This window comes from Triturus cristatus, chromosome 10 (genome assembly GCF_964204655.1).
Source record: "Triturus cristatus chromosome 10, aTriCri1.1, whole genome shotgun sequence".
Lineage (NCBI taxonomy): Eukaryota > Metazoa > Chordata > Amphibia > Caudata > Salamandridae > Triturus > Triturus cristatus.
Window position 1 is genome coordinate 472,978,605 of NC_140593.1, and position 24,108 is coordinate 473,002,712.

Sequence of the window (24,108 nt, forward strand, 5' to 3'; positions counted from 1 at the left end):
TCAAGACTTATTTCTTAATTAACTTGGCATGCCATAATTTAACATCCATTTCAGCAGCTCGGGCGCCCTCGCAGGTTCTCAGTGTGAGATGGACAGATCCCTGCCTGTTAGTCTGCATAGATCTCATGGGAACGCGTGAGCTCCTGGGTGACCACCGCCGTTCACTACAGTACAAAAAGCAAAAATCTGTGGGCTGCTAAACCAAATAAATGAGATTCTACTGTAAGTGAAGCCAATAAGCATATCCAATTTCTATGAAAGCTATTTATGTGTATAAAAGAGTGACAAGAGGCTGATTATGCAAACTGTTTTGATGTAGCTCGCCCACTCCTCGTTCTGTAGGACTGGAGAATTTTAATCAGGTGCTTCGAGTAGTGATTTGAAGTGACTATTGTGATGCTATGAAAACATCAAAAGGCCTTCCTTGTATTCACCAGCACCATAGCCTGGCAAACTGCACGAGGCCAGGTTACCAGACTCGCGCCTTATTTAGAAGTTGGTGGACGCCCTGCCTGCCCTAATGAGAGGGCATAGGGCCTCTGTGGACTCTAAACACGGGGGGTGGACGTTTTGAGGGAGGGTCCTATAATGCCCACAGTAATTTGGAAAACAATAGAGGCCTTGCTTTTCATGAAATTCAGGGCTATTTAAAAATATAGCATGATTAACAACAAATTAATATGCTGCTAGTGATGGTACTTCAAGTAAGCAGATCTTTTGTTACCTGCTGCACTTTCTATACTGCAGCCACCACCCCTCTCAAGACTGCCCTCCCTCCTGCTCAGAGCAGCTGGTCTCATTTGCATATGCATGAGCCTATCCTGTGCCAACATAAATGTGGTTGTGGCACTAGTTAAATTAACACAAACTGCAGGGGGGAGGGAATGAACAGTTCCCCATTAGTTCATGCTGATTATTACGGGGCTGCAGCTAGCCTTAAGAAGAACAGTTCTATGAACTATGGCATTCAGTCATCACTTGTCGCCCTGTTGAATAGAAGTCCTTTAAACCACCACTGCCTTTCAGATCATACACAGGAGCCATAGAAACATGGCTCTTTTGATTATTGGGAGATGGTGGGACCACCCTCACTGTGTTTGGGCTTATTGTTAGTGCTATGATACAACCTCAAAGGTTGTGCTTTAGAAATACTGTATGATATAACATATCGTAACAAAAGTATACCATAACATAACATAAGGTAACATAACAAAACATAACATACATAACATGGCATGCCATAACATAAATGGAACCTATCACATGGCGGCACAACTCACATTTCCATAAAGCTTGACAGAGAATTTTGACTCATGGGATTTGTCATTTTACCATAAATAAGAAATGTCTCTATAAAGACCACATTCTTATTCAATTCAAATCTATTTATATAAAATTGTGTATTTAAATGATTTAACAGTTTATTGACTAACATTTTGCCAACTTCCTCACCTGAAGGATTATGAAATATATATTAGTATTTAGTTAGTTTTTCAATAATAATTTGTGAGTCAAGAATGGTCGTCTCCAACCTTTTCTGTAATATGCAGCTGCGGCGGCGCACACAGTGTGCCTCTTTAAGAGGGCGGCCACCTCAGTGCCGGACTCTGGCACATTTCCACACACTATTCACTGGGACCCCCACAGGAGTCTCCCAAAATTCAGCACCTTCGCTGCGTTACTTCCGTCGTGCAGAGGGCTGGGGCCAGGTACTTTTACCTCCACCCACCCACTATTTCTCCATGTTCCCCCCGGAACGCTGTCCAGAGGTGCCGGTCGCCATTTCCTGTGTCGTGCAGTGTCGTGTTGTCTGTTGGCGGAGCGGGTGTGAAGATCAGCTTTGTGTGGAATCCTTCGGTGAGTTTGGGCACCCACCTCCCTCAATTAGGACCAGTCAGAATATGGTCCGTATAATGACATTTTATTAGCCCAATGTTAAGATGAATCACGGGCTCTGTTGTGTTAATGTGAGTTACTGAGCTAAGCTGGGTGGCGGAGAGGTTGATGGGAGCTGATGGGGAAAAGCCTGATACTGAGAGAAAGCACAGGTGCTAATGGGATAGACTGTGCCAAGAGCCCAATTTTGAGGCGGTTCTCGGGCTCTGAGGGGTTAAGATGATCTACGGGGCAAGAGCGCAATGCTGAATATCCCAGTGTGCTGAGAGAAAGTACAGGCGCTGAGGGATACTGTGATTAACTGCCTCAAGAACCCGATACCGAGATAAGAGTGGGGTTAATGTGCCATAATATGCGAAGAGCCCAATGCAGATATGAACCACAGGCTCTGTGTGGTTAAGGTAGATACTGTGTGAAGGTTAAGGTGATTTGCTAAGAGCCCAGTGCTGGGATCTGTAACCTGTAGGTCATGGGGTCAGCCCAGTTTATAAATTTGATGCACCGGTGTTTCTAGCGCGTCGAGGCAGGCTGGGGCCATCTTGGTTTTTTTTCCAAGTAAATTATAAGGTTAAGGATGGCGATTTCTGTGGTGTGAGCCGTGCCCAATATCTGGGTACATGTGAGTGTTGCCCAACTTCCGTCCTAGAGTCGCATCACGCTCTAAGGTACCTCGTGTACTGGGAGGCACCCGATTGGGAGGGATATATTGAGTTGGGGGAAAGTGCCACTGATTCGGAACCGATCTGGCATCCTTAATTACTGACGACCACCAGTCCATGACTTTATTCACGCCTTTTTAGGGGCGGGGCGTTGCAAAGGAAGCCCCCAGTTGCTCAGGCTTACAACTACCCAGAGGACTAGCGGGGCGCCGACATTTTCATCCAGGGTCCTGCCGTATAGACTCCTGGGGTTTGGCATAGAGAGGGGACCCCTATGTACCAATATCCAACCTTTTCTGTAATAAAAGCTGCTGTTACATGAAAATCATCCGGAGCTAATGAAAAAAAAATATTATCCATATGGTGATATTGACCACACCAGACACGATCTCATTAGGGGACACCATAGGCAAGATTACCATCAGTGATGACCTTTGCGAATCAGGCAGGGTTGCCAACAGTAATGTCAAAAACATTTAATAATTTGGAATGTCTGTCCATGGGTCATTTATAATTATCATAGCTGCAATGCCTGTGGCACCAAGATAATAATATTAATAATATGTCTCTCCAAAGCCGCATGATTTAGCATTAAAAAATCAGCTACTATACATTTTGAAAATTCAACAATTTTTCTTTCAAATATCAGCTAATGAGTTCTCAAAATGCACACACTTTAGTTTCAAATACACATTTTTTATTTTGTCATACATAACTAATTCGCCGAAGCAAAAGCTTCTACTTTAGTAGACTGGGTGTAGTAACTCACAAGGTACATGTAGGAGAAGCCTGGACTATATTAATGATCCAGCCTAACAGTTAAAGGTGCATTAATGTCAAATCTTGGTTATTGATACAACGTTTGCTCAAACACGGCCTGATTCACAAGTGTTTTTCCCATTCTTGTGTCCTACGTACGCAATGAAACAGCAAGAAACTCTGCATGAAGAACTGAGAGGGGATTCATAAAGACAGTTTTGCATTCTGCATTGCTACTCACGAATGCAAAAATTATTTTTAGCATGCAGATTTTCAGTGATTCCTTGAGGTGTAGCATCGTTCACTAGCAGACATGGTCAATATATAGATGCTAAATTTAGTTACCATTCACAAACCTTTACAATGCCTTTCCACGCTTCCCATGACGTCTGCATGCGTTCCGAATGGCCTAGGCATATGCAATGCAGAAAGTTAAGTGCAGTGCTTTGTACTCCCACATTTTCCATTCAACCCTGCATTTTCCAGCTGCAAACTTCGGCTAGTTTTTCAGTAGTTGGGGTCTCATGGATAATATTTACAAGTCTGCAGTATTTCACCAGGGTTGGACTGGCCTGGTGGGAAATCTGGCAATGCCCAATGGGCTGGTCTGACAGATCTGGTTGTGGGTCGTTTTTTAGCAGTTTGTGGACCTGTTGTGTGGCCAGTTGAGCCTGTTTTCACTTTTGAGTTCCCTGATATTTTACCACAAACATTGACTGCAGCAAGCACAAATGCATGCAGTCTCCTATACCTTGCAAAATACCCATACAGCGTGTCTTTACAAGTTCACAATTGGCCTGATTGTCAAATGTAGGCCATTTTTTAGGTCGAGCCTAGCGCAGCGCTCATGCGCTGCCCTAGGAAAACGACTTCTTGGAATCGCTCTGGACTTCACACGCTCGTACGTGTGTTTTTTGTTGTTATCTTTTTTCTATTGGTCTTTGCATGCATCTTTCTATAAAAGACAGCACAAAATTGGGCAAAGGCGGGTGCATGTCCCACCTTTCCCAGAAAATGTTTCTGCCCACCGCTTATGGCTTTCGGTTACGAGCACAACTCGCGTGCTTGTTTCCTCTTGAACTGCACCGCTGTAGTTTTAAAAATTAGAGCAACCCTACACTGCTTTACATTAACACAAGTACATTTCCACAGCCTACCTTGAGTCAACATAATAACGCTTTCTGTTCTGCGGCCAAACTGACTTCCCATGCGCAGAGCCTGAATCCCTGTTTTATATGGAGACCGAGAGAAAATGTTCCTCTTCACACAGCCTTTTCTTTTTCCGTCGCGGCAGGCTGTGTAGCACCTGGTTCTGGGGGGACGGGAGAAGAAAGGAACGTGAAACAACCAAAGCGCGCCAAACGCAAGCTCTTGAAACAGCCCTACTGTGCACTGAGACCTGCCCTCGCTCTGACTGCACGTGTCCGGCATGAATCATGAATGCGCTTGTCCACGGATGGGTTGATGCACGGAGCATGTTTGCAGCTCTGAAAGGAAAACTGGCATTCCCTGAAAAGAAGCCCGGTGCATAACTGTTGTTTCATCTCTCCACATATTCGCTGGAGACGCTGTGGTTTCGCTCACGACACAGAGCGCTACAATTTTGTTTCAACGCGTGTCTTACAGAAGTCTCACTCTCAAAGGCGCAGAATGTGACATTCACGTGTCCAGCGTTTAGCAGTACTCCCCAGGTGCTATATTGGTGTGGAATACTTATGCGCTTGTGTATACTGAAGCAGCACAACTAGCATTAATTCTCGTGGCCACGTATTAAAAGGATGGCCGCCCGTTCTTAGAAATGCCAAGAGTGCACCCAAGCTAAGAATGAGGAATTAAGCAGGCGAATGCTTGCAAGGTGCGTTGCTTTGACAACCGCAAAGCCAGGCTTCCTTGATATGCTGCAGTCTGACTTTATGTACTAAATGGGACACTGTGTGCATCCTCTGATAACAGAGATTGTTTGGCAGGAAATTTTCTAAGGTCACAGTCAATTTCGGCAGTATTTTATACAGCAGTATGTCTATATTTTGAAACATACCATATAAAATGTGTATTACGGTCCATTTATTCCAGTGTGGGTTTCTGGTGTCAAAATAACCCATGAGGCCAAAAGCCAAGTGGTTTGTAAATGTTACCAGAACTCCAAGATGGCTTTTTTAAATATATCAAATATTCGTTTTAATGCAGCTGGCACGAGAAAATGTGTTTTCACAGGTAAGATTTAAAAAAAAAAAACAATTAGTTAAAAACTGAACAATGTAGTTTGGTCATCCAATTGCTCAAGCTATCTTTGTTTCATTCCACACTGGTTCATGACAACATTGTATAGCTATGTAATCACTGGTGGCACAGCACCCAGAATAATGTGCTGCATGGCAAAACACTTATAAGGTCCCAAGAGCGAGACCTATTGGCTATGCCAATGCTTGTTTAACTATCTGGTTCGGTAAAAAGGCCACTTTTATTTTAGTGCCCAGGCCGATTTGTTGTCCAAATGCGATTCTGTATTCCACCATATCCTAGAATCCCGATGAGGCTGTGGCCTGACCTATTGAAGATTCTGCAAAACCTGGAATGGAGCCTAGGGACTGGCCTTAGAATTGATGGGAAAAGAAGATACACAGCTACTGACATCTGAGCTAGGCTTTGCACTAAAAAGTGCATACCTCATTGGCTGAAAATAAAGCATACATCTGCTTGAATGTACTGAACTTGTTTTTAAGCATTTAAAGATTGTAACATACAATTCTTTATTTTCCTTTGAGTACACATTCAATATATTAAGTTAAAAAGTAAATAAATGAAGGGCTTTTTAATGAAGGGACAGAAATAGTGTCACAGCGTTGCACACATTTCTTTCAGCAAAATGGCGCAAAAAGACTGAAAATTTAAGGGCAATTATGTGAAATGGAAATCCACCATTTAGTACTACATTTCAGTGCGAAATAATGTCCTTGCATTCAGGAACACTTTTACCACCACAATAAATAGTGCAAAAAACCAATTGCCCTGGACAGCAGCTGCTCGGTTTCTGGTCATTCGCGCTGTTCCCTGCTCCAGCAATAGGATTCTTGTGTGAAAAGTCATTTTGTAAATTTCATAAGGATAATTAAAATGTCACCCAGGTCTACATCAAACCCCCCTCGCCCCCCACTCCCACACACACTTTGATTGCTTGGCACGGTATACCGTTATGCAAGAAAACATGATTGCTTGGGTCCCTAGGGTAGGTTCTTGTTTTTTAAATGTCTGTTCCTTTTCTGTTTTGGTTATGTAAATATCGGGTGGAATTCTGCAGTTCGGCACCTGGTACCGAAAATTTGGACAAAGGGAGGTGTTCATTCTGTCATCAGGGCAAAACATAAAAAATACAGATTTCAAGAAAATGCTGAGAGAGAATAAGATTTCTCCAGAGCCTGTGCTTAACTGGCTTCCCACAATGCTATTTAAATGCGCTGTCTCTCACTTGATGCTCCCAGCAACCCGCTGCAGTACTTATAATTGTCAAAAATATCTGCTTCATACAACTAAGTTGTCATTTGTGTGCTCATGCAAGTCACTTTGCCTGAGATGAAACATGACAGTTCCCTCTTGTTCGTCTGTTTCTTCTTTGCCGAGCACAGCTGCTATCACAGTTGAGTCGCATTTTTTTAAAGCTATGGATAAGGGACAGGTTTGATCACACAACACCAGTCAACTAACAGTGGAAAGGCTTTTCTCAAAATATTAGGTGCTAATTGGAGAGTAGTGTTAACTTCATAGGAGTTAAGTGCTGCTCTTGTGTTGTGAACTGTAATACACACTGGCAGCTCACAGGCCAATGCAGGATAGCTCTAATCCATAGGTGACAATGTGTGTGAGTGTGATGATAAGGGAGTATATTTAGAACTAAGGCACATCACACGACATCTTAATGTTTGCTGGGGGCTTTTTTTTATTTGTGGCCTATTCAGAGTGTTTTATTGCAAACATCCCTGTAGTGTCACTACAGGGATGTTTGCTGTGGAGCGACACGACAATCCCAATGCGGGAAAGACCTATAAAATGTATCACCAATGGCAGGCATTGACAAAGCTAATAGGTATGAGTTTAAGGTGCAAATTCATGCGTATTTAAAACAAGCAAATATAAGGAAGGAAAGGCTGTCTTATTTGAAGGCTCCATTGCACTTGACACATTCATATTTATGTTTGTATGTAGGCTAGATGGCAAGGAAGCCTTCATTACAGCCCTTCGTTTGGTCACTTGACATTAAAACAATAAGAGGACCGTATTGAAGGCAATAGAGCCTTTAAATATAGACTGCCGAGGGGGCGTGGCTAGCTGCCGAGCGCGATGGCCGCAGCCTGAAGGAGCTCCGGGAGTGAGACCGTCCTCCCCGCCATCCGCACATTGATCCGCGTCCTGTGGCGAGTTCCCAGACTGCGCCTGCAACGCCGCAACAAAGCGGCGCCCGTCTGTGTCACCCGGGAGTCCCTCCGTGACCGGGAAGGCAGCCGCGGCCGCGCTGCGAACTTGGGCCTGTACCTTCGGCGAAAGCCGGGACCTCGAGTGCGACAGCGTGCCCAGGTACAGTGCACGAGCCCCGGGGTCGCTGAGTGGCGGCCCCCCCCCGCCCCTGCCTTGCAATTGGCCAGAACGTGCGGCGGACGGCGCGGAGAAGTAGCCTGGAGCCTGACTGCCCTGGAGGGCGCCCACTAGCCGCGCAGACCCCTGGTACATCCGGGGCATCGCCGAGTGAGGAGCGAGGTGGCGTTGCGGGGCAGTGGCGGCTCGGCGCCAGTGGCGCTTCCCCTGCGGGACAACATTCCCGGATCAGCACCGTCGGCAACGCTGGGAGTGCGGGGGCGACCTGACGGTGCTACCAGCAGTGCAAAACAGCGGAAGCGGTGACCGGGGACTGGGGGAGAGGAGGAGTGCGGCCCCTGGGCAGTTGTGACTGCGGCGGCCCTGGCGCGCTGGTGTTGGCTCGCTGAGGCGCCGTCCGTCGATCGCCCTGCCCCCTTGGAGATACCTGAGAGGTGGCAATACTGCCTTGGGTCCAGTGTGGAGTGAAGCAGCCCCTGGTTTTCTATCCTCCCCCTGGAGTCGTGGGGACGACGACCCGCCACGGAGTTTGGTCCCCGGCCTCACCATGAGCGGTAAGGGGAATAGGGCGCACCACCAAGGGAAACTGGACAAATATGCGTTCACTAAAGGCTCACCCCCGCCGACGGACCACGACAAGCGTGCGGGCACGGCCTCTGACCCGGCCGGCCCGCCTAAAGTAACGCTGGAGGACATCATGGCCGCCCTGACCACTGTGCAAGCGACGGTGGGGTCGATATCCACGGACGTGACGCTCCTCCGGGCGGACTTCCAAAAAATGTCCGCCAGAGTCACAGAGGTTGAACAGGTGACTACCACTCTGAAGAGAGACACTGGCACGCTGCTCCAAAAGGTTTCGCGACTGGTGGCCGAGAATAAACGCATGGTCGAGAGGCTTGAGGATCAGGAGGGGCGCTCCCGCCGCAACAATGTCCGCATCACGGGCATTCCGGAGAGCGAGGGGAGCCCAGCCATGGACCTCTATGTGGAGAACCTTATAAAAACTGAACTGCAGCCCAGGGGGCTCTCTGCCTTCTTCTCAGTGGAGCGGGCGCACAGGGTGCCCGGGGGGAGGCCGAGGGTCGGGGCTCCCCCCCGGCCGGTCCTGGCCCGCATTTTCAATTTCCGCGATCGCGATGTCATTTTGCAGACGGCCCGCGTGGCCCCACCCTTGCGTATCCAGAACTCCCAAATATCCTTCTTTCCGGACTACACGGCGGCGGTGTCGGGGAGGCGGCGGAGCTTCCTGGAAGTCAAAAAGAGCTTGAGGGCCCGCGAACTTTCCTACTCTATGTTATTTCCGGCCAGACTGAGAGTGGTGGCAGAGGGAAAGACTTTGTTCTTCGAATCGCCAGAGGAAGCGCATGACTGGCTGGAGGGGTGGCAACAAGTGAAACAGTCAGGCCGTTCCGACAGGCGCAAACGACCGGCGGGAGAGGCGCCGGACCCCACTGGCCGAGATGAAGCTCTGATGGCTGCGGCGCGGCTGCAGCCATCAGGCTTAACCCGAAGGCGTTGGACACTGCTTACTTAAATGGACGGTGCAGGGTAAGGGGGACGACCCTGGGGTGGGGAGATGGCTGTGCTTCCTAAAGTAGCCCGGGACATATGGACACTCGAAATGGGGAAGGTACTGGTCTTCCTCGGACCTTCAGTCAGTTAGGTGCTGGGATATGGGGTCAAAGCGCTCTGCTGAGTTGGGGTGGCGGGCAGTTTGGAGTCCGCCGCTAGTTCCCCTGGTGCACGAGCGTTCTGATGGCTACTGACTGGGAGGAGGCGCCTGAGCTGGGCCCCTCCACTCCGATACCACCACTCTCCCTGCTCACATGGAATGTGCATGGCCTGGGGGACAAAATCAAGCGAGGCCTCGTTTTACACAGTCTTAAGAGATGCGCCCCAGCGATTGTCCTGCTGCAGGAAACCCACCTGATCGACACCACCAGTAAAGCGATGGACAGGTGGGGGTACAAAATGGTAGTACATTCGGAGTTTACCTCCGGGTCCAGAGGGGTGGGTATTTTAGTACGGAAGCACTACCCGCTTATTATACACAAACATAAAACGGACAGAGCGGGGCGGTTTGCGGCTATAGCCATCCAGTGGGAGGGACGGCCCCTTAACATAGTCTCCGTTTACATCCCTCCTGCAATGCACGCCACCGCGCTGCCGGCGCTTAGCGAATTCCTCCTCGACCTACCGGAGGGGGAACTGCTCATTGGCGGTGATTTTAATGCTGTAGTGCACGAAGCACTTGATAGGCACCCTCAGCGAGCGGGTGGGGCGGGACTGTCCCGGTTCGGAGGTTTTCTGGAGGCCATGGGCCTGCTGGATTTATGGCGGTTGCACCATCCAACGACAAAGCAATACACGTACCACTCGGGGGTGCATAACAGTCTTACTAGGATTGACTACTTCCTGGGTTCCACTAACTGTCCTCGCAATATCGATAGTGTTGAGATTAGACCTAGGGGTATCTCCGATCACTCCCCTATACTTCTGAAATATGACTGTTACGGCCTCGCACGTCGCCGTATTCCGGTGATATGTCCGGGTTGTCTCCAGGTCCCGGCGATACATAAAGCGCTGTCAAAGGCGACGGTCCTCTTCTTTAAGGAAAATGCCCCTTCTGCTGCTTCGCCGACGATATTATGGGAGGCGTACAAAACAGTCCTTCGAGATCAGGCGCTCACCACCATGGCGGCGCACCGGCGTGCGACGCTGGCGGAGCTACAGTTGCTTGAACGGGAACTGCGCTTGGCGGAGGATCGGCAGGCTCGGGACCCAACTCTGGAGTCAGCCGCAGCCCTGCGGGCTGCGCAGACCAAGTATCGGGCGCACCTTACGGAGCATACGAAGCAGCAGCTGCTGGCCACACGGCACAGGATATATGACCTGGGGGATAAGACAGGGAAGCTCCTGGCGTGGCTTGACAGGAGGGAGGGTGGAACCAGGTGGATAGCGCAGCTCGCCTCTTAGGCAGGCCAGGTGCTAACAAAACCTGGCGAGATAGCGGACACTCTCGCGCGTCCCTTTCGGCGGGTCTACTCCTCCAGCTCCTCCATGACAGAGGAGGAGGCAGGGACGTATGTGCGGGATCTGGCGATGCCCCGGCTCGCCCCTGAGGCGGCGGATGTCTTGGAGGCTGACATTACAGTGGAGGAGGTGCAAATGGCAATCCTTGCGCTGCAGTCAGGTAAGGCGACGGGACCTAACGGTATACCAGTTGAGCTATACAAGCGACTGGCCGGGACGGTCGCCCCTCATTTGCTCAACATGTTTACGGATAGTCTCCGAGCGGGTGTACTCCCGCAGGACCAACGGACAGCTACTATTGTGGCTATCCCTAAACCTGGCAAGCCGGCGTCAGAATGCACTTCCTATCGCCCTATCTCTCTACTGAACGCAGAGGCGAAGATCCTCGCGAAACTCTTGGCATCCAGGCTCACGCCGCATTTGCCGGACATTGTACACCCGGACCAATCGGGTTTTATGCCTGGCAGGAGCACGGCCCTTAATCTGCGACGATTACACAGAGTGTTGGCCCGTGTGGGACAGGTGCAGGAACCGGCGGTGCTGCTCTCATTGGATGCGCGAATGGCATTCGACATGGTCGAATGGCCCTTCCTCTTTGCCGTCTTGTCGCACTTGGGCTTTGGGCCCAAATTTAGGGCCTGGGTCCGGCTCTGATATGCCCAACCACTGGCCCATGTGGCCGTGAACGGACACATATCGAGAGACTTTCCCCTTACGCGTGGCACCCGACAGGGATGCCCCCTGTCGCCCCTGCTCTTCGCTCTGGTGCTAGAACCCTTGGCGGCTTGGATCCGCTGGGAACCCCAGATACGGGGACTTAAATGGACAAATGACTGGGAGGACCGTATCTCCCTCTACGCAGATGACGTGCTACTCTATCTCTCCTCCCCGAGACGCTCCATCCTTGCCCTACTCAACATTTGTGATATTTTCGGGAGAGCGTCCGGTTATACTATCAACTGGTCGAAATCGGTGCTCTATGTGCTGCGCGGCCCCACTCCCCGGCTCCCCGTGGACTGCCCGTTGCAGACGGTGACGGAGTCGTTTAAGTATCTGGGTATCCACATCACGGCCAACCCCACGGACTTCTTCCAACTAAATCTGCACCCCCCATTAGACCGCCTCCGGTGCGATGTGCGTCACTGGGGTACGCTACCGCTTGCGTTGCTGGGGAAGGCGGCCCTCTTTAAAATGATGGCCCTTCCCCGGTTCGTCTACGTGTTGGAAAACACACCGTATCGCGTCCCGCCAGACTACTTCCGCGCGATAGCAGCGCAGGTGACTACCCTTCTGTGGGGTGGCAGACCGCCGCGCATAGCGCAGTCAAAATTGACTCGCGGCTGGTACGACGGGGGGATAGCGCTTCCCGACATTCAGCTCTATTATTGGGCAGCGCAGCTCAAAGTCATAAACCAGTGGCTTCATGTCCCGCATACGGACCCGGCATTTAGAGCAGATAGGGACATAATGGGGGAACAAGGTGTGTTGGCAACCCTGTATGATGGTGGGCTGACTCCCGCTTTCATCGGCCCTCTCAGACAAACGGTGGCCATATGGCATGCAGCACAGGCCAGATTAGGGTGGCGCGGGGTGCTGACCAAGCTCACACCGCTGTGGGACTCCAGGCAGCTTGGGAGGCTCCGGCACAGCAGGGGATTTGACAAGTGGGACGCTATAGGGATCTCTACGATTGGCGACATGTGGCATGGGAATGACGTTATCACATTCGACCGTCTCCAACAGCAATATGAACTGGCGCCCTCCGAATGGTTCCGCTACACGCAAATTAAACACGCCTTGCTGGCACGGCTAACACCGGGTGTGGCGGTACCAGAGGCATCGCCCTTGGAGGACCGGTTATTAACGGATTATATGCCGAAAAGGGCCACATCGTTTACATACCGTAAGCTGATTAACAACCTGCCGGACCCAATGGGCCCTCTCCGCAAGAAATGGTCCCGTGATCTGGGGGAATTCGACGAACCGGAGTGGCGAGAGGCGCTGGCCTCGCCATGGGAGGCGGGTATACCATCGAGGCTCAGGCTGGTGCAGCTTCGCATCTTCCACCGCTCCTATTACACCAGGCACACACTGCACAAGATCGGCAGCGCGACACATCCTTTCTGCCTGCGTGGTTGCGGGGAGGTGGGAGGCTTCTTCGATACCATATGGGAATGCCCCGTGCTTCAGGAGTACTGGCGGGGAGTGATGAACATGCTGTCACAGTCAGGGGGAGTCACGCTGGTGCCGGAGCCCAGACGCTGCCTGCTGAATATCTGGGAGCCTAACGACCTCTCGCGCCTGGCGCAGGGCTGGGCCACATTAGGATTAATGATAGCTAAACGCAACATAGCTCAAAAATGGGGGACAGGGGAACTGCCGCGCCTCACTGCTTGGGGCACAGACATGGACGAGGCCATGTTTGCAGAGAAGTCGGCCTTTATTAGACGGGGCTGTCCTGGCAAATGGAGTAAAGTATGGGGAGCGTGGAACTCCTATAGGGGTGACATCTGTGACCCGCCCTCAGATCCTGAAGACGATGCCTCAGACACAGACTAGGATGGGGGATCCCGGGGGTGGGGGAGCGAGATGGTGGATGTTGGAGAAATGTACCGCTGTTGAACTGTTTTCTGCCAACTTGCCGCATTCAGGGGCTACTGCATTGCTCTACATTGTGGAAAATTATGTGTCTGATTACTGTATTGTGCTGCTGCTAATGAATACAATAAAAACAAGTTTAAAAAAAAAAATATAGACTGCCGTTAGTGTCTAAGGAATTGGAGAAACCTGCTCCCGGAAGCACACATGAGAAGCCATCACTGGTGTGTGGACAGATGGAGCGAGAGAGTGTGGCGGGCAGGGGGAACAAGGAGCACACAAGTGGAAGATAAAAGAATCAGAGGGGATGGCAGGGGGGTGGAGCAATGTGCACTCATGGTAAAGGGGAGGGGAGAGAGGGAGGTAGGAAGGAGACTGGGTGGTAGGAGGGAGTGATGAAGGGATAAACATATAGGAAAGAAGACAGGACGGGTTAGACTTTGCTTGTAAATCAGTCCCTCTTCTAGTTGAATATGAGCACTGCACTGCAGATGTAAAGAAAAACCCTAACAGCCAATATTTTGCTCCTTTAAAATGAGCCAAGCTGTGATTGTCAAAGTCTCAAGCCAATGGCTGAAAGAGGCAGGAGGTATCAGATAATGGTTGAAGGGGGCAGATTCAAAGCTCATTTTAATTATATTATAAGCAGAAGGCCAGTTTGCCAGCTGTGCTTTTATCTCAGTCCTAAATTGATAAATGTGATTGTTGCTCAGAATGAGAGAAACAACATGTCTGCAATTATTTGAGTCTATATGTCCAGTCAAATGAAGCATCTCATCTCTCTTCATGGTAATGTTCAAGAGCTGTGTAGTCTACTTCTGCATAATCATTCCAAGGCTTCCTTGAATTATGCATTATCTTTATTCATATTTATTTTAAAAAACTGGTGTAAGAATATGTCAAAATTCAAAGCAAAGATGCCCAGACTAAAGAAAGAATCATGACGATGATAAGCCCTCCTGCTTTTCTCCTGCAAGAGTAAACAACATTTACTCTCAACTTGTGGAAAACCCCATTTGTGCCACAAGAGGGATTTGAGAAAGTAACATATATTTTGTCCTGACGGTTAATATTGAGATCCAAGGAGCACGTCCATGTACCCTGATAGGCCTTTCTGTGGCACCTGGTCTTTGCAACAAGGCCTTTAGTTTTCTTGCCAAAGAAATGAGTCTCTGATTTTGAGATGAGTGGTAATGAAAACTTCAAATTTGTGGAGGAATTGCTAGGTTTGAAGAAATTCCGTTATCTTTGTGATACTATGGTGGAGAAAACACTGTCAGAATATTCTTCTCTACATTCAGCACCTCCTCCACGTATTGGAAGATTTTCTACACTACTGAACTGCAAATCAGGCTCACAGTCCATATGTTTGATTAAAGTTCAGAAATAATTTGTCAACTTGTGTCTGCGTGATTAAGCTTGTGAAATCTTTAATCAGAAATATCATTTTGTTGTCTGAAGCTTTAAACTGTAAAATCTATGTCATCTAAAACTAGATCTGCTACAATGGTATTAAGTATGCTGTACACGAGATGTGTGTGTGTGTGTGTGTGTTAGTGTGTTTGCATGTGCGACTTGAGTGATAGCCTGTAATTAGTAAAGTGAGCACTAATTATACTTCCTAATGCCTAACACAAATTTATCAAAGAAACCTGACAAATAGCTATGATTTAAAAGGTCTGACTCCATAAGAACTGTGTAACTTGAGGAAAAGCAATGATATCCAAGTAAGGAGCAAACAGGTTCTAATAACCTGATTACATTGCTTTTTGAAGATTGTAACCGTAATATCTGTGCAACCTGAAGATAGCACCACTAACTGAGGCCTACGCCAGTTTGTTTTGCAACCTTAGCAATCTAATTGATATACAAGATCTGAGTTTCTATGGTCAGTGAACCCTTTGTGATGCAAGGTTCTGTATGTTCAGTGGTACATCACAGAGGTGGCCTATTGACAAGGACTGCCAACCTTGTAACTGGAAAACCAGGTTTTAGTCCTGGTCTTATGCTCAACATCCTTTCTGTAAGAAATTAAAATACTATTTGAGGGGGGTGAGAACCTACCTCAAGTAATAATCATACCCCTTGTCAACATAAACCCTCAAAGTCACTAAATTCACCTGAGCTCAACTCCCTGGTAGCTATGGCACAAAGCAGACAGGGATAACCTAGAGGCAACGTATTTAGGCATTACCAAAACAGTAAAAAGTCAAAACACAACACAAGAAAAATCCCAATCTTATTTAGAAAAACAGTACAGATTTTAATAAATAAAATACCAAAAAACCTATGAACATCTAATAAGGGAAAACAAAGTAATACATTTAAAAATGTAAATATAAAATAGCAACATAAAGGGTCAAGCATCAACCATGGTCATCTGCTTGCTCTTTCTGGTTCCTAGGTGCACATTAAGGCTGACCCTGGTGGAGCTCGGGTTTGATACAGAAATCAATTTGAACCCAGTTGGAAGATTTACCTTTAAACTTAAGGCAACAGGCAGTGGCCAAAGTGGACTACATACTTTCAGTTGGCATCTGGATGAGGTCTTGGTAAAGCCAATGAAAGTTTGAAGTGGGAAAAAATTAACATTTTGTGCCAGGGAAATGTCCTTTATTGGCTGAACACTTTTGGTGCCTTCTCCGGGTGAAGATTTTCATCTCCGTACCACGTCACGTTTTTGAAGCTCGGACTTTTCAGGCAGAGCAACACAGCATGCTTTAACAAAAGAGAGCTCCATGTGGCAGGATACCATCCCTGTATGGTCTACTGACTCAGATTTGCTGCTGTGAAAAACCTCTGAGCAGAAGCAACCTGAATCTTCGGCACATTGGCAACGAATCTTCATCAGATCAACTTGGCAAGTTGGCCCCATTCTCTAGAGGTAAATGAAGGCAAAATGTCTAAGTCGCAGGTTTCAGGAAAGATTAGGTGGAGCATAGTTTGACACCAGTCAAGGATCCAGGACCTTTGGGTCAGCACTTGGGACATGCGGGCAGGCAATACTTGAGCAGAGGCTTCAAGCAAGAAAAACTCAACTTTTAAAAAGTGCTTTTATCAAAATATTTATTACAAATTTGACTTTTCCAGTAAATGGGGCATGTAATAAATATTTTAGAATTTCCAAGACAGAATTTTTTTTAGCTGAATCAGAGCTGAATATAATATTATTTAATTTAATATTGTATCCCAGTGCTTTCTTACTAAACATCCAACCCTTCTATGGTGAAAAAACCTTTTGAGGCCTATTCACTGTAAATGCACATTAACAGTAAACCTTCACATGCTCTACTTTTAAATATCATACCCCCTGCATTATGGGTAGTAAGGCCTACTTAGAGGTCACTTATTACAATTTAAAAGGAATGTATAGACCTGTCAGAAAGGGTTATTTTTACAGGTTGAATTTGCATTTGCATACCTAAGCTCCACAGGGTAGACCTGCAGTCATGTTTACACTGTTATTGTTATATATGATACAATGGGTGCTGTTGTCCATTAGTGACATTTAACTGACAGGCCCTGAGTACACTTTGTGTACTCTATATTAGGGACTTAGAAGTCAGTTAAATATGACATTTAAGGGTATGTCAATTTTATCAAGTTTAAAGTGGAACACAGGAATTTTGATACTGGTTAACAGGGGTAAAATGCACAGAATTCTACGGCCAGCAAAAGCATTCAAGCATGCATTCTAGTGGGGCTAAGACTTAAGGCTAGAGGATATACGAACGCTGACCTATGCCAAGCAGAGAGAAGGGTAGATCAAGTTAAAAGAATAGAGCTACTGACAGGAACCCCACAAAAGAGGGCCCCACTAGAATGATTACTCAGTTTAATGAAAAGTCTGGGGAGATCGTTCAGATCTTCAAGAGAAATTGGCATATCCTTCTAACTGATAATGTTTTGAAAACAAATCTCCCAACACACCCACAGTTAACTTATCAACGTGGTCGATCTCTCAGTGACCATTTGATACATAGTCATTATGATGCAACATCTTCCACCAGAAATACGATTACAGGTTTTTACCCTTGTATGCGCTGCAAGGTGTGTAAATATAGTGAAAAAATAACCACCTATGAAGGTAGACCAGGGGATCCTAGACCTACCAGAACTATTAGCCGCCTTTTGAACTGTAATTCAGAATATACGGTGTAGTGCCTGGAATGTCCATGTAAAAAACGTCATATAGGGAGCACCATACATCCAACCAAAAAGCACATTCTCGAGCATATGCAAGCTATTACTAAAAAAGATATAAACCATCCTGTAGCCTGCAATTTTGAGACCTTTCACCAGAGCAATCAAGACCTCCTGAAATTGTATTGCATCGATCAAATTCAGAAAAACGAGAGGGGAGGGGACAGGGTTAGGAATTTACGTACTCTGGAGTCCAAATATATAATAGACCTCCAAACGAAAGCCCCGATAGGGCTTAATGACGATGAAGAGATGTGGGTACATTTGGAATAGGAAGAGATTCACCTATTCCCTTAGGAACCAATTCCCTTCCACATCATCCCTTTCTTTCCCTTTTCCCCCTCTTCCCCCCACCTTCCCCTTTTTTCCCCCTTCCTTTTTTCCCTTCACCCCTTTTCAACCTTTCCCACTTTTCCTCCCCCCTCCCTTCCCCTGCAATAGCCATCTTAAGAATTGATGCCGCTTCCCCCCCTCTCTTCTGTACATGATAGTGACAATTGCCCACTAAGGGTGTAATAAGCACAATCTGAGGGAGAAACGCTGTGGACATATGCATGCGTAAAGACTCTGAATTGAATGTATAAACTTAGTAAACATATGTATATTTTGACATATGAAATGTTGATATGAATTCAAAAATTGATACATGTGATTCTGCGCAGCGTTATGTCAATGTTACCCTTCATCATTTGGTTTTTATGGTTGATTTGACATCCCTTCACATATTTCACTAATGGGTTTTATGTATTGTTGCACTAGAAAATGCTAAAAACCATACTAAAAGATGTCCTCCACGTTAGTTGGAAAAGAGTTGTGATTGTAAGACCATCTTCTCTTTCTTCTTTTTATGTTTCACATGCGACACTTCCTGGGGGTTTAAATGCCTCCGTGAAACTATAGCTGCTGACACAGAGGAAGGCTTAAATGCTGAAACGCGTCTGTCAGTGCAGGGGTCTGCACATTAAAGCATTTCTTGCTTTGAAAATCTTCTGTGTCTGCTCTCATACTTGGCGTCAGAGTGCGGCGCCATCGTGTTTGCAGATTTAGTGGTTCACCACCACTGGAGTCAAGCACCCGGGACAAGTGGAGCGGCGGGATTGATGTTCTGTGTTCATATATATATATTCCAAATTACTCGCCTTAAGCTCCATCCCTTTGTCCTGGGAACAGACGAAGCAGACCCAATTCTGCTGGTACTCATTTTTATTTAATACAGTGCCCTGCACCAACCGCATTAGATATATATAGATATATAGATAGATAGATATATTTTTATTTCAACACACCCATTTATCATCAAACAACAGTTTCCAACACACTCTGGCTCACTTTAATCGGCTTTATTGTGGCTTAGGATAACACGTTTTGAGTGTCTCAGTGGAGGTCGCCAGTAGGTAGTTATAGTTAGGATGTAGTTTCCATAGTAAGAGCATTTTTTTATTTGCCAATAACTTTGGCGTCATTACAAAACTAGTTCAACGCTCACTTCAGTTGCTGTCTTGAAAGCTTTGGGGTGATTCGTCAAGTGGGGCTGGGAAAAAGGGGGAGGTCCAAAAACACATTTTCCCTATGTTAATTTCCATAAGAACTTTAGACACAACTACATCCTGAACTGCTGAACGTATCGAATTTAAGGCCCTATGTATCGCTCATCGAGCCTTCTGGAAAACCGGGGCTCTCATCAACTATCTACTGACCACCCCCTACAATCCCACCAGACAGCTTAGATCAGCCTCCTCTTTCCTTGGCACAGTACCCAGGATTAAGAGGACCAGGTGTGGGGGCCGGTCGTTCTCTTATAACACGGCCATACTATGGAACTCCTTTACCCTTTCCCTTTGCTCTGAGACCAACCTTTTGCTGTTTCGTAAGCAACTAAAATCTCTGCTTTTTAATAGATCTGAATAAACCCCTAACTCCACTACCTATATGCTTGGTCCGTAGCGCTAGGACGCCTCAGGGTAGCTATCGCGCTCAATAAATGGTCTTTTCATTTCATTTCATTTCATTTCAATGACACCAAATTTGACAGAAAGCGACCTTTTTGTAAATTGGTGTAAATCCGTTCAGTAGTTGCGGAGTAAATAAAAAAAAATCTCCAGTTGTATATTGGTATTGGTATTGGTATTTATAGAGCGCGACTGTCGCTCCGGAAGGAGCATCCTGGCGCTAACTGGAAAGTATGCTTGAGGTTGAGGGAAGGCGGGATTAGATGGCGTCCAGTACGTACTCGTCAGAAAGGCTGAAGATCCAGGTTTTTAGTTGTTTCCTAAAATGGATTTCCTTGGTTAGGGACCTCAGATGCTGGGGCATGGAATTCCAGGCTCGAGAAGATAAGTGGGTGAGGGTTTTACCCCCTTTGGTTTTTAGGTTGAAGTTCGATGGTTTTAGTAGATTGTTATTGGAGGATCTCAGGGTCCTCTGGGGATTGTAATGGGGGTAGCGCCTAATTAGATATTTGGGGCCGATGTGGTTGAATGCCCGGAATGCAATGATTAGGATTTTGAAAAGAATCCTTTTGTGCAAGGGTAGCCAGTGGAGGGTTCTCAGAGCAGTGGAAGCTGAAGACCTCCTGGGGAGTTTAAGCACCATTCTGGCAGCGTAATGCTGGACGCTCTGCAGTTTTTTGAGTGTGACTTTTTTCACACCTGCCATTAGGCCGTTGCAGTAATCCAAGCGCGATAGGATTAGCGCCACGGCTACCGCTTTTCTAGCATCCGTTGGTAGGAAGTCAAAAAATTTTTTGAGGGATTTAATGATTCCGAAGCAGCTTCCTGCCACCTTCCTTACGTGATGATCGAAGGATAGGTCAGTATCGAAGGTGACTCCAAGATTTCTAGCTGTTGTGACGGTCTGGGGAGGGGCTGTGGAGTCCTCTGGCCACCAGAGATGAGGACAGAAGTTGACATTTTTCCCCATGGGGAGGATTTCTGTCTTACTAGTGTTGCACTTGAGGTGATTTGTTTCCATCCACAGAAAGACGTTTTTCAGGCAGTTTTTTAGATTTTGTTCGGCTGATGTAGAATTCTCCTCTAGCGGGACTATGAGTTGGGTATCGTCGGCGTATGATGTAACAGTTATGCTGAATGATTCGATCAGGGAGATAAGGGGAATAAGGTAGACGTTAAAGAGCAGGGGGCTTAAGATGGAGCCTTGTGGGACTCCTGATCGAATCTTTTTCTCTGCAGAACTGAAAGGTCCTAGTGTGATGGATTGGGATCTTTCTGTTAGGAAAGATGTTATCCAGTTCAATGCCAGGTCAGAGATACCAATGTCCCTGAGTCTGTCCAGTAGTATGGGATGGGAGATGGTGTCGAACGCTGCTGTGAGGTCCAACAGGATCAATACTGCGTTCTTTCTTTGGTCCTGTAATATTTTTATTGAGTCAGTCAATTCGATCAAGGCAGTTTCCGTCGAGTGCTGGGGGCGGAAGCCTGATTGTTGAGGGTGGAGGATATTATTCATTTCGAGATGGTTTTTGAGTTCCCTGTAGACTAATTGTTCTGTGATTTTTCCCAGAACTGGGAGAAGTGAGATTGGACGGAGATTGGTCAGGTCGGAAGGGGATTTGTTCAATTTTTTCATTAAGGGCTTAACAATGGCTTGTTTCCATGCCCTGGGGACGATGCCAGTGCTGAGGGAGGTATTTACTATTTTGTTTATGATGGGATTGACAGTGTCAATCAGTTGGTGAAGAATTCTAGGAGGGCAGGAGTCAGAGGGGGCTCCTGACTTGCATGCTAAGATGACTTCCTTGGTTTGGGCTAGAGTGACCTGTGAGAACGTTTTTAGGTTTCCAGTTAGTTTATCTGCTTGTTCCAGAGGGATGGGGGACTGTGGGCTATGGTAAGGGGGGAAGTCTTTCTGAATGAGATTGATTTTCTCTTCAAAGAAGTCGGCTATTTGGTCGCAGAGGTCTTGAGAGGGAGGTATTTCGGGCTGTACGGCTTTTGGATGGGTGAAAGATTTAACTATTGCAAACAGGGTTTTTTGTTTTTGCTTGGCCTCATTAATGGCTTTGATGTAGAACTCTTTTTTTGCGCTTTTTATAATGGAGTGGTAACTTTTCCTTAGTTGGACATAGGAGTTTCTGTCCGAACTGTCGTATGTTTTTCTCCATTTGCGTTCGCCTTTTTTACAGAGCATATGAGCCTCGGCTACTTCTGGGGTGAACCAAGGGGCGTTGGTTTTGCCATTACTATCAGATTTCCTAGTCCGTTTGGGTGGAGCACGTTCTGTAATTTCGCGTAGTATCCAATTGTGGAAGGATTGGGAGTCTTGTTCGACGTTACCAGTCAGGCTGGGGTTTTGAGTCTCAAAGGTAGGCTGGAGTTTAAAGGTGTCTTCTACCTTTTTCCAGTTGACATGGTTCTCTGGGGGTGAACAGGGTTTTTTTGAGTTTATAGGCTGCGGGGTTCTAATGAGAAATGGGATCAGGTTATGATCTGTCCAGATTTGTGGAATCGGAGTATGGGTTTCTAGAGGGGGAAAGTTCGTGCAGACCCCATCTAGAGTGTGTCCAGCTAGGTGAGTGGGTTGCTTAACCCTTTGCTGAAGGTTGAAGATTTCTAGAGTTTGGTGGAAGTTAAGTGTCTGAGCGTCCTCTGTAGAGTCGAGGTGTAGATTGAAGTCGCCCAAAAGGGTGACATGTGGGTATCTGGTTAGGAGCTGACCAAGGGTATCACTGAGAGTATCTAGGAATTTGGTGGCGGTGCCTGGGGGACGGTAGACTAGTCCTCCTGAAAAGGAGGCGGACTCATTGAGTTTGATGGAGAATCCGAGGGATTCGGCTCCTTTTAATGAGTCCAGGGTGAAGGTATGTCATTTGAAGGAGTTGCGCAGCAGCAGGGCTACTCCTCCACCTCTCCCCTTCAGTCTGTCTTGCCTGAAAATGGAGTAGCCTTGTGGAAGAGCAGTAGCTAGGTCAGGATTACTGTTGTCTGAGAGCCAGGTCTCCGTTATGAGAAGACAGTCAAGGTTTAATTCCTGAATGAGGTCTTTGATATCTTGGTTGTGGCAGCCCATCGAGCGTGCATTAATCAACCCTCCTTTAAAGAGTGGATTGTTGTCCCTAGGGTTTGTTCGAGGGGCTGTGGTATTGACGGGGGAGGAGGTCCATCTGCATAGCCTGCAGCTGAAAGGCCCCTTGATGGTATTAATGTAAATTTTGCATGCGCACATTTTGCCGCTGCGTAGGTTTAATAGACAGTTGGACTGGTAACTCAAAATAGTGAGGCCGGGTACAGAGTTTCCTGCGCCTGTCGCGGACGGGCGCAGACGGGCTTGCCTTAGGCGCGCCTTCGGCGCGCAAACGGCGCTCCCGCTGCGCTCGTCCGCTGCGCTTGCGTGGAAGGCACATTTGTAGTGGAATTGGGCGTGGCCTGTCAGGGGGCGTGGCCTCGCGTCAAATGCAATGGAGGCCGTGAAGGAACGCTATCACTAAACAGCGCTAATATCCGCTGATAGTGTTGTGCCTGCTTGGCGCTTTCAACAGAAATGAGCTCAGGTACAGGTTAAGGTTTTAAAAATGCATCAATCACAAAGTATACAGTTTTTTTTAAAAAACGGCGAGTGCTTCCTCCGGCTTCCGCCTCAGAGGTAGATTCCAGTAGGTGCGCTTGTAGTCAGCGCTGGCTTTTTCTAGGCGGGAGAGGGAGTGGGCGTGGCCTGTCAGGGGGCGTGGCCTCGCGTCAAATGCGATGGTGGCCGTGAAGGAACGCTATCACTAAACAGCGCTAATATCCACTGATAGTGTTGTGCCTGCTTGGCGCTTTCAACAGAAATGAGCTCAGGTACAGGTTAAGGTTTTAAAAATGCATCAATCACAAAGTATACAGTTTTTTTAAAAAACGGCGAGTGCTTCCTCCGGCTTCCGCCTCAGAGGTAGATTCCAGTAGGTGCGCTTGTAGTCAGCGCTGGCTTTTTCTAGGCGGGAGAGGGAGTGGGCGTGGCCTGTCAGGGGGCGTGGCCTCGCGTCAAATGCGATGGCGGCCGTAAAGGAACGCTATCACTAAACAGCGCTAATATCCGCTGAAAGTGTTGTGCCTGCTTGGCGCTTTCAACAGAAATGAGCTCAGGTACAGGTTAAGGTTTTAAAAATGCATCAATCACAAAGTATACAGTTTTTTTAAAAAACGGCGAGTGCTTCCTCCGGCTTCCGCCTCAGAGGTAGATTCCAGTAGGTGCGCTTGTAGTCAGCGCTGGCTTTTTCTAGGCGGGAGAGGGAGTGGGCGTGGCCTGTCAGGGGGCGTGGCCTCGCGTCAAATGCGATGGCGGCCGTGAAGGAACGCTATCACTAAACAGCGGTAATATCCGCTGATAGTGTTGTGCCTGCTTGGCGCTTTCAACAGAAATGAGCTCAGGTACAGGTTAA